Below are 14,773 nucleotides of genomic sequence, written 5' to 3' on the forward strand. Positions count from 1 at the left end.
AATATTTTTGTGGAAAAAATATATCTTAAAAAAAAATGATGTGCGAAATCATTCAATCATTAGAGTCTTAACTATGTGGACGTGAGAGACAAGACGCTTTGTAAGATATTGCTCGCACCCATGTAGCCAAAATATTTTTACATGCTGCTCGAGTTTCATCTTTGTCGCAGCAACACATGGGAATCATAATATAAATATGTATGTAATGTATTGTATTGTATAAGATTAGATTAGCCAATAGAATTACAAGCATACCTACTAACTTATACAGATTAGCTAGAACTAATTGTGACAGTAGTAACTGCTGCAGTTTTAACTGACATTACAGGCCGCTGCGGACTCTTTACTTTATTTAGCTAGCTAGTAGGCAACGTGAATACAAATTAAAATTATAAAACAAAAATGTTTCTAGCCACTACCGTAACAGCCACGCTCGTGTACGATGTGGTCTTAGCCAATAATAGAACATAAACTTTACAAAGACAGTTAATGGAATACGGAACTACGTGTTGGGATCCCTATAGAATATATCAGATAAATTCCTTAGAAAGAATCCAGTATAGGGCAGCTAAATTTGTTAAAGGTAAAAGAGAAGATGGAAACGATACGATAAAAGAACTTAAATGGGAAACTTTGGAAAACAGACGTAGGAAAACTAGAATAACATCATTGTATAGAGCACATCTAGGTCAGAAAGCATAGGTAGACATAACGGCTCGGTTAGAAAGCCAACGTACTATGGTAGGAACGATCATGATTTTAAAATCAAATGTAGGAAACAGAAAACGGATATAGGTAAATTCTCATTTTTAAATAGAACTATAAATGATTGGAATGACCTACCTGCAGCGGTCTTTGAGGGCTGTCCTTCCTTAAGGAGATTCAAGAATAATTTAAAAAGTTGTGTCTAAAGTGAAAATTAAAATTAAGGTGACATTCAACATTTAATTTTTTTAAGGTGACATGTATTTATCTAGCCTGACGAGCTTACTTCCTTGGTTTGAATTGTAAATTATTTAAAAATATCTTTTAAGAGGGCCTTAGACTAGAAATGTTTAGTTTAAATGTAGTTCTGTTTATAAGTATGCATAAGGATGTAATTATTTGACTTATTTGAACTGTTGTATCAGTGAAGCGAGGTGAGTCAGTGAAGTTATGGTTTTATAGTGCAGTGAACAGTTCCGATCAGTGATAATTTATAGCGTCAATGAAATGTGTTCTATAGTGTCAGTGAAATGTGTTACAGAGTGTCAGTGAAATGTGTGCTAAAGTGTCAGTGAAATGCGTCATAGTGCCACTACAGGGAATGAGATGAGAGTAAAGTGAAAGACTATTGAAACTTATGTAGGACCTATACATAATTATGTAGGTTGTATTGTAAAATTAGGTATTTTATTTTATGTTTTATTATTATTGTGTTAAATTGTATTTTGTATTCTTATTGTATTGTGTATAAAATTGTATATGTGTTGTAAAATTGTATTGTGTATTGTAAATTTTATTGTGTATTGCTTATCATTTTATTGTGTATTGTTAATATTGTATATACCACTGCCACCTGGTGCTTGCCCACTTGCAGTGTAAATAAATACAGTAGGCCTAATCAACTTGATTCAAACAAGTGCAAAAAAAAAAAAAGAAGAAGAAGAAGAAGAAGAAGAAAGGAAAAAAGAGAAAAAAAAACACATTTAATATAAATTGACAATCGGACAGAAGCCAGTGGTATTCAATAAAAACATGAATATAATCGACAGAAATGAAAAGATAAAAATACATACATTTGTTAATATTGTATATCATGAATAATTTTATAAATTTCTTTTTTAAAAGGTTCAGTTTTAAAATATTTCAAATTTGGAAAATGGTTTGTAATTTTATTATAAAGTCTTGGGACCGAAACTAGCACCATGTTTAAGTGCTGTACTTGTATGACATTTAGGCTCAGTTAATGGGAAAGTAGACTTTTGTCGTCGAGTATGATATTCATGTCTATTAGATTTATGTTTTATTAGATTTCTGTGATAGTAAGTTAGTAAACTATATTTATAAATTTCTACAATAGTTCATTGTTACTCAACTGTTAAGAACTGATAAGCAAATGCGAGTTCAGAGCTTAAAATTTGTGGCAATAATGAGAAGTCTTTTGTTGAAAGCTATGAAAATTGGGAAGAAACTGGGATGACAGGTACGCGGGAAAACCATATGAATAATTCTCAGTGGAGTGATAATCTGTATGCAACCACTGGAAGGTTAAAAAAAAAAAAAAAAAAAAAAAAACCATGTTGAAGACCGTAAATAGAAAGTGAGAAAAGTTGTTGTTGTTTTCTAATGCCAGGCATTTGACAATAAAGTCATTTGACCTTTGAGAAAAGTAGAGTTAGCAATTCGGAAGCATAATTTCAACTTTGGTCCCTTTAGGTCACATACTTTGGCGAGAAATAACAATATAATAATATGATCACTTGGAGCTGTACTTATGAATTGTATTTTATTTTAAGGGTTACAAGATGGATGACACACATTTATGTCATTCAGCTGGTTTGCCTGAACCGCTGTTAAATTTGTCGTAGTTCATAGAACCAGTTGTTAATTTTTTAAGTGAAAATGTAAGCTTCTTTACAGAAAGGAAGAACATTAATTCAACAAGAAATTTCCCAGTTTTTAATATTGCAGTAAAGATAATGCAAAAATAAACGACAATACAGCTCCAAGTGATCATATTATTATATTGTTATTTCTCGCCAACGTATGAAGGCAATCAGAACAGGAATATGATAATTATGCCTGCAACCTTGAAACCCGACAGTCCAGTACCCCTTCCGCTTCAATGCTAATAGCGCATGTAGAACAATGAAATGTAGTGTTCAAAAACATAATTTAGCGAAATTCGGAGAAAACAACTTTGCTTATGTACACAGATGATATGAATCTTATATAGCCACATAAACAAGATCTTTAAAGAACCTTGAATGCTTTGACAGACAAAAATAATTTATGCATTAATGAAAGAAAGACAGTCCAGATGGTCTTTAGAAAAGGAGACCGACTTGCAAAAGAGAACTCAATAATGCGCTAGTGTCAACAACTTGAGATTGTCAACTCCTTCAAGTACTTAGGGATCACCCTGCAACCAACAACAACGTCATGCTGCATTCATATACAGGATAGAACTGCAGTTGCAACAGAAGCTATATTCGAAATAAAGACTATCACATGCTTTCATTGGACACTGCTACTGTACTTTTCTATTTCAAAATTGTCTCTATACTGATAATCAGTTACGGACTAGAATTAATTAGTATAACTAAGTCTCAAAGGCCTAATCACTATTCAGCAAGTGAAACCTTGGTTTCTCGAAATGTAGGCTACACTTTCCCGGCGATTTACGAACTGGCCAAGGAAACTTTTCTCCTTGAAGACCTGAGGATGCGACTCTCACCACCCTCTACCTTCAACTCATCAGACCATCTACTAGAAAGTCACCTGAAAAGAGAAGAGATATGGCCAGACTTCTACTGCATGGGTGATATGATGGATAGAGAATGGACACAACCAAATTAAGATCTACGACACATACTTACAAGCTTGGCAGTTCATGGTTACCACCACAAAATATAAAAGACAACCTGTTATTATACACCTGATGATGACTGTGTGTTCTTTATGAGTCATTCCACGTCAAATCGCACAGCAATAAAACACGACCTTCTCGGAAATGGTCGAATTTTTTTTCATGAATTCCAGACATCAAATAAGGAGACCCGTATTTTTTTATTTTCACAATTATTAATTATTTGTGTAGTTATGAATATTTGAAGTTACGCAAATTATGCGCGCACTGTTACATAAACTCGCTTGGAACTTTGTGTCTACATATAATTGAGATTTGCGGTTTGGCGCATTTGAAAGACGAAATACAACACTTTTTATTATTTTAGGCCTATCACAAATAAATTTAAAATTTGGCCTATTTTTTTAATTATTTCGTTTTCAAAGCAAAATTACTATATTAAATAGCCAAGTTAAAAATCTGAAAAAAATATAGACTTGTTCGCTGATGTATTATCTGTAAACTACTGCATTTATAAATATGGGATCGGCACTCATACATTTGTAACAATTTATTTTCCGGAGGCCGCTCGCGATGCCCAGCTAATGAACTGCTTGCAGCCATAGGCTAGAAGGCTGCCCGTGGAAATTTCCCGTTGCATCTGATGTCACCATACTAATCATCAAATGATTAGTACCTTAAGGAACAGTAAATATCTTATCTAAAATTATTTTTGCAGTATAGGCTTTCACGGCCGGAGTCTATATGTAGATTCATTTTCCGGACTGAGAGGCCGTGGTCTATTAGTTGGTTTTATACCAGACGTTTCGTCTGCAACTGCGGCAGACATCTTCAGTGGAGTGGTATCCGAGGTCGCAAGACTCTTCTCGGCGTACCTGAGGCAACTGATCCTGTGTCTGGTTGTGCGGGCGTATTTATAGTGTGGCTCGCGGGCCGAGGCTTGTTGTCGCTGCGGTCCGCGCCGCTTTGTTCGCTGCTCCCGTTCTGGGTTCCGTCCTTTTGTTGTAGTGGTGGCACTACAACAAAAGGACGGGAGCAGCGAACAAAGCGGCGCGGACTGCAGCGACAACAGGCCTCGGCCCGCGAGCCGCACTATAAATACGCCCGCACAACCAGACACAGGATCAGTTGCCTCAGGTACGCCGAGAAGAGTCTTGCGACCTCGGATACCACTCCACTGAAGATGTCTGCCGCAGTTGCAGACGAAACGTCTGGTTTAAAACCAACTAATAGACCACGGCCTCTCAGCCCATAAAATTATTTTATTATTGTCAGCTCAGGGGGAAGCCCTTCACAGTTTATACTGTAATATAGCCAAGTGTTTGATGATAGCAAGACTGGGTAAGGCAGTAAACAGATGGCATGAGAGAAAAATAATCAGTTTGGGTTTGAATTTCGCGCAGTGATGTGACTTCTATACAACATGAGTGATGGTAAAGATCGCGTAATATATAACAAGTGTTTAAATCCATTTACCTTCCTAATCACGCTTTTAAAAAGAAAAGTACACTAAGACGCGTAAGTCGCGGCTTATTGATAAAGCTCAATTTAAAGGAGTCTTTGAGTGTGCAAATATGTGATTTGTTCCGTAAAAATCAATCAATTTCCGCATAGGTCAGGTGAAATTATATGTGAAGCAGGTAGTTCTTGTGATATTAATAAACATGAATCAAATGAAAGTGCAGACAGAGAAACTGATTATCCCAGTATTTCTTCTAGCAGTTCTATGGATACAGTGCTAGAAATCAGTAATATTGAGGGATTAAACAAGAGTTTGATGTCAATAGAATCCCCTATCAAGAAAAGAAAGGTACAACAAAACGATACCCCCGTGAAAATTTTCAAAAGTAAAAGGCTCCCTAGCATGTTAAGTTTTTCATGTAGAAGATGCATCATCATCCATTCAAAAGTCAGCCATATTTTATTTTTGACGGAATGCAAAGAAAGTACAGCCTGAAAATTACATAGTTATTGCAGACTTTTCTGAAAATTATTCATTTGTAATACAAGATTCAATACAAGGTGTGCATTGGAACATATGCCAAGCCACAATACAGTACAATTTTAATTTTACTTCCTACTTTATTTTATTTTATATTCTCTTATAGGCCTATTAATATTATATCTGAACTGTGACCGAACACGAGCGCTGCTCATTCAGTCTCAAATTTTGTTAATACTACTGTATCTCCTTTTTTTATATTGATTGTATTACATACTAGGTTCAAAAAGTTCCCGGAATTTGCTAGCATCATAGAAACAACGTACCTTAAACACTATTCTACAGCATTCCCTTCAAAATAGTTGCCTTCCGCAACAACACACTTTTGCCAACGCGTGTAGAGTTCCTGGAAGCAGGCCTGGAAGCCATTTTGTGAAACCCGTCTTAGTGCTCTCGTCGCGTTTGCGATAACCTCTTCAGCATTGAATCTCCGTCCTTTCAGATGACTTTTCAGACGGGGAAACAGAAAGTAATCAGGTGGTGAGAGATCAGGAGAGTATGGTGGGTGATCCAAAGCAGTTATGTTGTGCCTGGCAAGAAAATTCTTTACAATAATTGCGCGATGAGCAGGTGCATTGTCATGCATAAGGAACCAGTTGTTTTCTACCCACTTTTCTGGACGTTTCCTTATCACTGCGTCCCAGAGGCGACGGAGGGTTTCTACGTACAATTCTTTCGTTACAGTACGACCTTCTGGAATGAACTCATGGTGCATGAGACCCTGAGAGCCGAAGAAAACTTCCAACATAACTTTGCTTTAAGTGTGCTTAAATGCGACAGGCGCATGTCAGTAGATTTACTGGCATGTGAAAGAACTCCTGCGGGACAAAATTCTGGCACATCCGGCGATGCTGATATAACCTCTGCAGTTGCGAGTGTCGTTAAATAAAACATAACATTTAAAATAACTTTGCCTTTGGAAGTGTCCCTAGGAAATTTTTGCTTCCGAGGAGATGTTTTCGATTTCCACTCAGATGACTGTCGTTTAGGGACTGGGTCGTACAAGTAGCACCAGTTTCATTTTGTTTAAGAAATCACCATCTTCATCAGCCATACTGATCATGTCCCCAGCAAAACACAGAACTTGATGTTTGTACTTTGCTCTGTGGACATAATTACAAAATGCGACGAACAAACAAAACACTATGATAAACAATTGCCTACAACTCAAAACCAATAATTGCCATTATCAGCAAACTTTAAGGAAATGACATCATGAATGTTACCAACAAAACAAATGTATAATATCCCTTGTTATATATTAATACGAAAAATGGTAGTAAAATTCCGGGAACTTTTTGAACCTAGTAGTATTTTATTTCTATTTCTCTTATTTGTAATTATATTCTTTATTCTGTATATTTAAATAAATAAATAAATAAATCCTTTCGTAGTATATTTCAAAGGAGACACAGAAATTCGTTACAAAAGTAATGTCATCTCAGAAACTATGAAACATGACACCGATCCCTTTCACTTTTTTCAGTCCGAAGCAATCAATTTCTTAAAGCAAGAATTCAACGATATGGAAAAAATCATCTACTTTTCCAATGGATCAAGTTCACAAAAAAAAAAAAAAAAAAAAAAAAAAAAAAAATTAAAAAATAATTGCTTACATGAAGACGATTATGGAATTAGTGCTGAATGACACTTCTTTGCAATGTCGCATGGTAAAGGTCCATGTGTTGGCATTGGAGATACTGTTAAAAGACTTGCCACGAGAGTTAGCCTATACAAGATCCTATAACAACACAAAAAAAAACTGTTTGATTAGTCACAAAAAACATTTCTAACGTGTCATTTATATTTTGTCCATTCAATAAGCACAAAAACCACACTGAAAATTTGCAGGCCAGATACCATAATCTAAAACCAATAACTGGTACATTAAAATTATATTCTTTCATTCCGTTGTCAAAAACTGAAGATTTAGTAAAACAATTTTCTTTCAAGAAAGAAGGTAGGCGAATGAAAATTTAAAATGTGAATGAAAAGAAACATTTGAAAAGCATAATTTACAATTATTTGAAGATATCATAATAAGTAAATTAGCAGTGTTTCCTCGAGTAACTTGATCCGTACTGGGTGTAATGTTGTAACGTTCAGTCAATTATCCATTGCCGATAAACCTCTTAGCGCGCTTTAACGCTTCCCATCCACTGCTGCTGCGCCGACCGCTACACATTCTGTCATAAGTAATTAAATTTCCATTAAACTATTGGAGATCCCATTCTGATTTTTTCTGGAATTATTAAGAATACTTCAGTGCACCTAGTAGGAATTTTTTTAGATTTTTAATAGGTCTCTTTCACATTGATGTATATGTTTTAAAAATTGAATTATAAAAAAATATTTGAAATAATTATATTAAAATTAGTTAGTAAATATTTAATAAAAGACAGTACTTTAAGCTTTTAAATGCATTTTTCAAAAAAATTTTAACATCAATATTGTCAGAAATATGACGCTTTAAATGTTGCATTGTGTGACATTTTTAACGAATTTTAACATGTAATATTTAAAAAACATATGGACTTTGGAGGAAATAAAAATACACTTGTTGGTTTATGAGACCCATAGAGTTGGTAAAAAAAATATAAACGCAATCAGAAATATGAAGGTCAAAATTTGTACAATTTTGTGCGATTTGACGTGGAATGACTCTTATGTGAATCACATTGCGACAGATAACACATAACAAAATGCAGAAATTGGTCTGTTTCTATAAAAGAATATAGCAAAGTTAAACACTCAACAATATGCATGTTAGTGCGTTCTTCTTCTTATAAAAAACATAACTTAAAAAATATATAGACTTTCTACTACAAAATACAGAGTCTTTCATAAGTAACGAGTCTATTGAAAAATCAACTGTTTTGGATAATTTTTTGAAATGATGTTCATCCTGACGAGAAAGAACCCTTCCCATGCCGTACAGTCGATTTGAAAACAAACACCCCCCTCCCCCTGCCACCAGAGGAAGCTACTTATCCTTGTGTAATGTGCATTTGATGCCAACTTAAAATGACCTGGAGCATGGCCTTCTATATGCCAAGGATAATGGCACACAGCCATGCCTATATACATTGTTGTGATAGACTGGAATGATAGAATGGCACTCAGCTGCTTAACATTATTGCAGATGAGAAAAATTGCTGCCTGGTTTGAATTTGGAAACAGTATCGCTCAAATTAAGCATTTACTCTGTAGACGAAGTGTTTCCAGGCAGGTGGATCAGCCAAACAGGCTCAGTCTGTTGGCCTCTGCGATCACCTGATTTAACTGCCCTGGGACTTCTTTTTCTGGGGATTCATCAAGAATCTATCTTTGCGACTAAGCCACACACTGTTCCTGAATTAATGGAACGAATTGAACACACGATACAAATGGTTACGCATGACATGCTCACTGGAGTCCATGAAGAGGTGATATGTCGCTTACATTTGTGCATTCAGTGAATGGAAGATAGTTTGAAAATTGTACACCATAATTTGTCAACAATTGAAACTGGTTTTACATTTATTTGTTTTAATCAAGCTTTAAAACGCTAACCATTCTTTCATTATTTTAATAGCTCTGGCAGCAAGCGGAGAGGGTGTTTGTTTCCAAATCGACTGTACGGCACAGGGAAGGGTTTTTTCTCGTGAGGATGAACATCATTTCAAAAAATGATCCAAAATAATTAATTTTTCAATAGACTCGTTACTTATGAAAGACCCTGTACACTATTAAGTACATAAATAAGATACCGTCATCCCATAACTATAGTCCTGGAACACAACTATGGTCCATTCAAATTTTGTATTTCATAACATAGTACCTCGTTTATCTATATTTTTTTTCTATACTGTAGAAGTTTGGTGACTGTTACTGGAGATCCTCACTGCACCAATTACCTACGGCAATGAATAGGAAACGCAGCCAGCCTTTTGGGAACCTTTCCAGACGCCAATTTCTCTGGATGAGATTTTCTTTATTTGAATGTCTGAAAGCAAGACAAGGGTGAAGTACGAATCCCCTAGAATGAAGATAACACTCCACTCACGGCAAGAATCGAACTTTTGCTCACTAGATGGCAGCATATTGCAGTTCACTTAATTAGTGCAAAATTAACGTGCTAAGAAATGAAAATGGTAATTGTCTGGTGATTGAGTTAATTAACTAATATAAAGACAATTATGGATTTTTTGTAGTTTCCTGTAGGCCTAAATGGATATTTTTTAACTTCAGATACACTTTTATATAATACATATTTAGAGATACTGTAGTTTGAAGTCAAGTCACTGCAGCTATCTACAAACGGTCTATGTTACTTCTACAATGTTCTTTGAATAGTTGTATCATGTACCATAGTTGTGTTCCAGGATCATAGTTATGGGAAATGACGGTACTTAATTTTCCTGTTTTTATACTTGTCCTACAATTTTTAATTTCATTTTTATGAAATAAATTACTTTTTTCATTAAGAATATGGTATTGGCAATACTGAATCTTATGTTTGAATCTCTTTTCTCTTATTTGCAGAGAGCAATCAGTATAGTGCTGTTGTGCAATGAAACGTCAAAACATTTGATCAAGTTTTTTTTTTTTTTCAGTAGTGGCGGTAGCAATAACACTGAAAAAAGTAAACTAGATGATAGAGTGGTTGAAAGTGAAAAGCTAGAGGGTTAAGTGCATGTGTAGATGCATTTTCACATGTTTCAAACAATTTGTCAGTGTGGTCAGATATTCAAAGCTAATTGATGTTGCAAATATTCTATATTTCTCTTCTCTCAGCATTTGTGAGTTTTTAAATAACTCTACACCAGTGGTGGGCAAAATGAACGCAACCCACAAGACAGGATTTAAATGGCAACTACATACCGTGGGAGGGGTTGCACTCTACAGTGCAGTGACGGATTTACAGACAGTTGCACCACTACACTCCTACCTACCATATATAATTAGAATAGTCCATTCACGTGATATTTAATTAATCATTTTTCAAAGCAATTTCTTCGAAATTGGGATTTATCTGTGCATGCTATTTTCAGTTGCGCAAGCATCGCTTAAGCGGGATCTGTAGCTGGACTTTATAAATTTAATTTTAGAAATCAGCTGTTTGCACTGGTAGGTTGATGAATGCATACCGTCATTTCCCATAACTGTGGTCCTGGAACACAACTATGGTCTACGATACAACCATTCAAAGATCATTGTAGAAGTAACATAGACCGTTCGTAGATAGCTGCAGTGACTTGAATTCAAGCTACAGTACAGCAAGAATATAGATAAACGAGGTACTATGTTATGGAGTACAAAATTTGAATAGTTGTATCGTGGACAGTAGTTATGTTCCAGGACCATATTTATGGGAAATGACGGTACTCATTATTTTTCAAGCAAACTGTCTAAGCAGTGGATATGTAGTACTGGACATCTTTTAAAAAATTTTAGCCCCCAGTAGCCTTCACATTCTGCTTTCAAGAAGCCATCATTCTGCAAATCCAGTACCTCTAACTGCAATTCTGGGATAACATTTTCAATTTAAACATGAAAAGGAGTGGCAAAAATATTGAAATCTTTCTCCATCCTTTGAAAACCACTGAATCTGTGTTCTTTGAACTTGTATAATAGGTGATCTATTTTTAAAATGTACATATTTAAGTTCGCGTCCTGAATATTTGTAACTAATCCTAAACGTGAGAAATGAAAGAACTGCCTTTCTTGTAAGTGTGATATCCTCTCGATTCATATGATTCTGCGAAAGGCATTGTATCACTAATGAAGCTTCAAAGTACAGCAGTCCAGTATAATCCGCCATGTACACGTGCAGTATTTTCATGGATTGGGGGAAGGGGAAGGTAGGAGGTAAGTTTGATGCTTTGCTGAGGTCTGACATCACTGCTGCAATGCCGCAGGAATGTCCACCATTGCCCTACACATACTTCTGTGCAGTTTCTCTTTATTTATAGCTGCTTATTGTTACCTTACTTAACATAATTCATATTAAAATTATGAAATTTGGGTCATTAGCGAAAGAACTGTTTGTTGGAAAATTAGAACACCACCACTGATTACACATAAAATAGCTTCCTGTACAATTCTTTTTGCAGTTTTGAGGCAACAGAGTGGCCCAATGGACACTATGTACACACCATAGCAGGCTACAAGGAGGAGCCATCTTGTTATCATTATTGGCTGCTGTATCAGGTCCCCACACTGCCTGAACCAGCCAGTCCTCCTGGAAATAATTTTGTCACACCAGTCGGTAAGTTGAATTACTATTAAACTGATGCTCAGGTAGTATATCTTGCATGTATTTAAAAATGGTAGTAGGAAGACCATATCGATTTCAGATTTAGGATTTTTAGGTTATGTTTTTGAACATTTGAGAGAAAACAAACCTGTTTCATTCATTATACAGTACATGCTCTGAGACCTGGCATGAATAAACTCTGTTCTTATAACTCCGTTCATAGACTTACATATCTTATTTTCTTTTTCACATCATTTTTGAAACTTTCATCAGTGACGTGCAGTCCACCCAAGCAACCCAAGCACGGCTTGGGCAGCACTGATTGATTATAAGGATCACGATATCTACGTAAATCCATGATTAAACTTTCTGTTTATTTAATCATGAAGTCCTGAAACGTTTCTAAATACGTTTTGTTAATTGTAAGTCGCGTGATGGGGCATATACAATGCACATACTGCGTTCCCGAGCTGGCACCAGTGTGCCAGCAGTGCTAAATGCAGGTTAGCATGGAGGTTGCCATGACAACCCACATCATCATAACTTCTAGCCAATGAGGGGCGCCTCACGAGACTATAGTAGATGCATATACCCCAAGCAGCCTGTAGCCTGCCTGGGCTGGCTGTGTGCGCGAAGTCGAATGAGTGTAAAACATACTGTTTCTCTCACGTTTGTTTGTACCGGTACTTTGTAGTTACATTGTGTACGTGTATATAAGTGCAATGAAAAGTTTTGATTATGTCTGGTGATAATAATAATTTAATTCAGCAACAAAAACTAAATACTGTAATTTAACTAAAGCAATACGTGGTCATGATGTTGCTATTGCACATATTCGTGCTTCTAACGCACTCGCTACTTTTGAAACTGTGCATATTGAAACTGAGCTAAGTGACCAAACACAACAAAATATTATTCTACATAATGAAAAGGTAACACGCAATAGAGACATTCTGAAAAGGCTTATAAACGCCATTTATTTACTTGCAAAACTGGAACTTTCATTTAGAGGAAACAGTAAGTCGAAAATGCCCAACCACGGTAATTATTTAGAACTTTTGGACTACACCGCCCAGTACGACCCTCTTCTAAAAAAATCACTTGGAGACATCTACAGTATTCAAAGGTGTATCAAATCGTATTCAAAATGATTTAATTGAATCTGTTGCCAGTGCACTTCATAAGGAAATTGAACAGCAATTACAGAAATCTAATTTTCTTTTGCCATATTAGCTGATGAGACAACTGACGTCTCGAATAAATCATAATTTTCTCTCGTTTATCGATATACAATTGAAGAAAGGGTGGTAGAGCGGTTTGTGTTTCTCCGTGATGTAAGTGAAGACAAAACAGCGGCAGCACATTCTGATCTTATTTTTAAGACATATTCAAGACTTTTCAAACTGCAGTAAGAAACTTGTCGCACAGAGCTACGGTGGAAGTGCAGTGATGGCCTCTTCATTACATGGTGTCAAGCTAATATTAAGGCGTCTTTTCCACAAGCTCTCTTTGTTCACTTTTATGCACACTGTTTAAATTTAGCACTGTCCCAAAGTGCTTCAAGTATTCCTGAATGCCGTATTTTTTTTTTTGCTACTCTTTCTGGGCTTGCATTGTTTTTCTCCAAATCATCAAAGCACACAAAATTTCTTGATGAATTTCTGGGTCGACAATTACCACATGTTTCCCCAACAAGATGGAATAGCTCGTCACAACTTACCAATACTTAATAGTATTTTTAATTTTAGGCAGTAGTTGCAGTAGGCCTAATCTTATAGATTTTATATATATAAAAAAATTGGTACCAAATACCAACGTATTTTTATAATTAGTAATGTTATAAGTATTTGAATCAAATATAAATAGTAAGAAGGAAAAGAAAACTTGACTACGTGGCTGGTTGGGTAATCTGTTGGGTCACCGCACATCACTGACATTCATTCACAGTGTACTGCCCAAGGGCAAGTCTTTCACTGCAAACCCACCATTCTCCAGTCCTTCCTATTTTCTGCCTTCCTCTTTGTCTCCTCATATGATCCATATATCTTAATGTCGTCTGTCATCTGATATCTTCTTCTGCTTTGAACTCCTCCCGTTCACCATTCCTTCTAGTACATCCTTCAGTAGGCAGTTTCTTCTCAACCAATGACCCAGCCAATTTCTTTTCCTCTTTCGGATCAGTTTCAGAATCATTCTTTTTTCATCCACTCTTTCCAACACAGCTTCGTTTCTTACTCTGTCTGTCCATTTCACATGCTCCATCCTTCTTCATATCCACATTTCAAATGCTTCTATTCGCTTCTCTTCACTTCGTCGTAATGTCCATATTTCTCCCCCCATACATGTTTCTGCTACACTCCACATAAAGCACTTCACTAGTCTCTTCCTTAGTTCTTTCTGCAGACATCCGCAGAAGATGCTCCTTTTTTATTAAAAGCTTCCTTTGCCGTTGCTATTCTCCTTTTGACTTTTGGTACATTTTACATTCTAAATATTTCTTCACAATTAGGTTGTTACAACAGTTTCTCAACAGCAGTATCTTAAAGACAACATATTTTGTCTATTTTCATTCCATTATATCCTACGGAATAATATTTTGGGGAAATTCAGCAGATAGTATTTTTAGTAGGTTATTTTATGACGCTTTATCAACATCTTACGTTATTTAGCGTCTGAATGATATGAACGTGATAATGCTGGTGAAATGAGTCCGGGGTCCAGCACCAAACATTACCCAGCATTTGCTCATATTGGGTTGAGGGAAAACCCCAAAAGAATCCTCGACCAGATAACTTGCCCCAACTGGGAATCAAACCCAGGCCACCTGGTTTCGCAGCCACACGCGCTAACCATTACTCCACAGGTGTGGACAGCAGGTAGTAAAAATATATCCTATTCTTATTACAAAAAAAAGCAATTAGAATAGGTAATAGTTGGAGCAAAGGCTAGAGAATCATGTAGA

At 35.9% G+C, this 14,773-nt stretch overlaps 1 protein-coding gene across 8 annotated transcripts in view; it reads left to right on the plus strand.

Moving 5' to 3' along the window:
* The window catches only part of LOC138696340 (DNA polymerase alpha catalytic subunit-like), a 575,659-nt gene that overhangs the window by 109,441 nt on the left and 451,445 nt on the right, over positions 1–14,773 (plus strand). For 7 of the 8 annotated variants that reach the window (XM_069821156.1, XM_069821155.1, XM_069821153.1 and 4 more), the window contains exon 16: positions 11,669–11,823. The exons of the other annotated variant lie outside the window; for it this stretch is intronic. The gene's annotated coding sequence lies outside the window, so the exon portion shown is untranslated. The remainder of the gene's footprint in view (positions 1–11,668; positions 11,824–14,773) is intronic. 8 annotated transcript variants of the gene reach the window in all.

The sequence above is a fragment of the Periplaneta americana genome, chromosome 3, assembly GCF_040183065.1.
Source record: "Periplaneta americana isolate PAMFEO1 chromosome 3, P.americana_PAMFEO1_priV1, whole genome shotgun sequence".
Classification (NCBI taxonomy): domain Eukaryota; kingdom Metazoa; phylum Arthropoda; class Insecta; order Blattodea; family Blattidae; genus Periplaneta; species Periplaneta americana.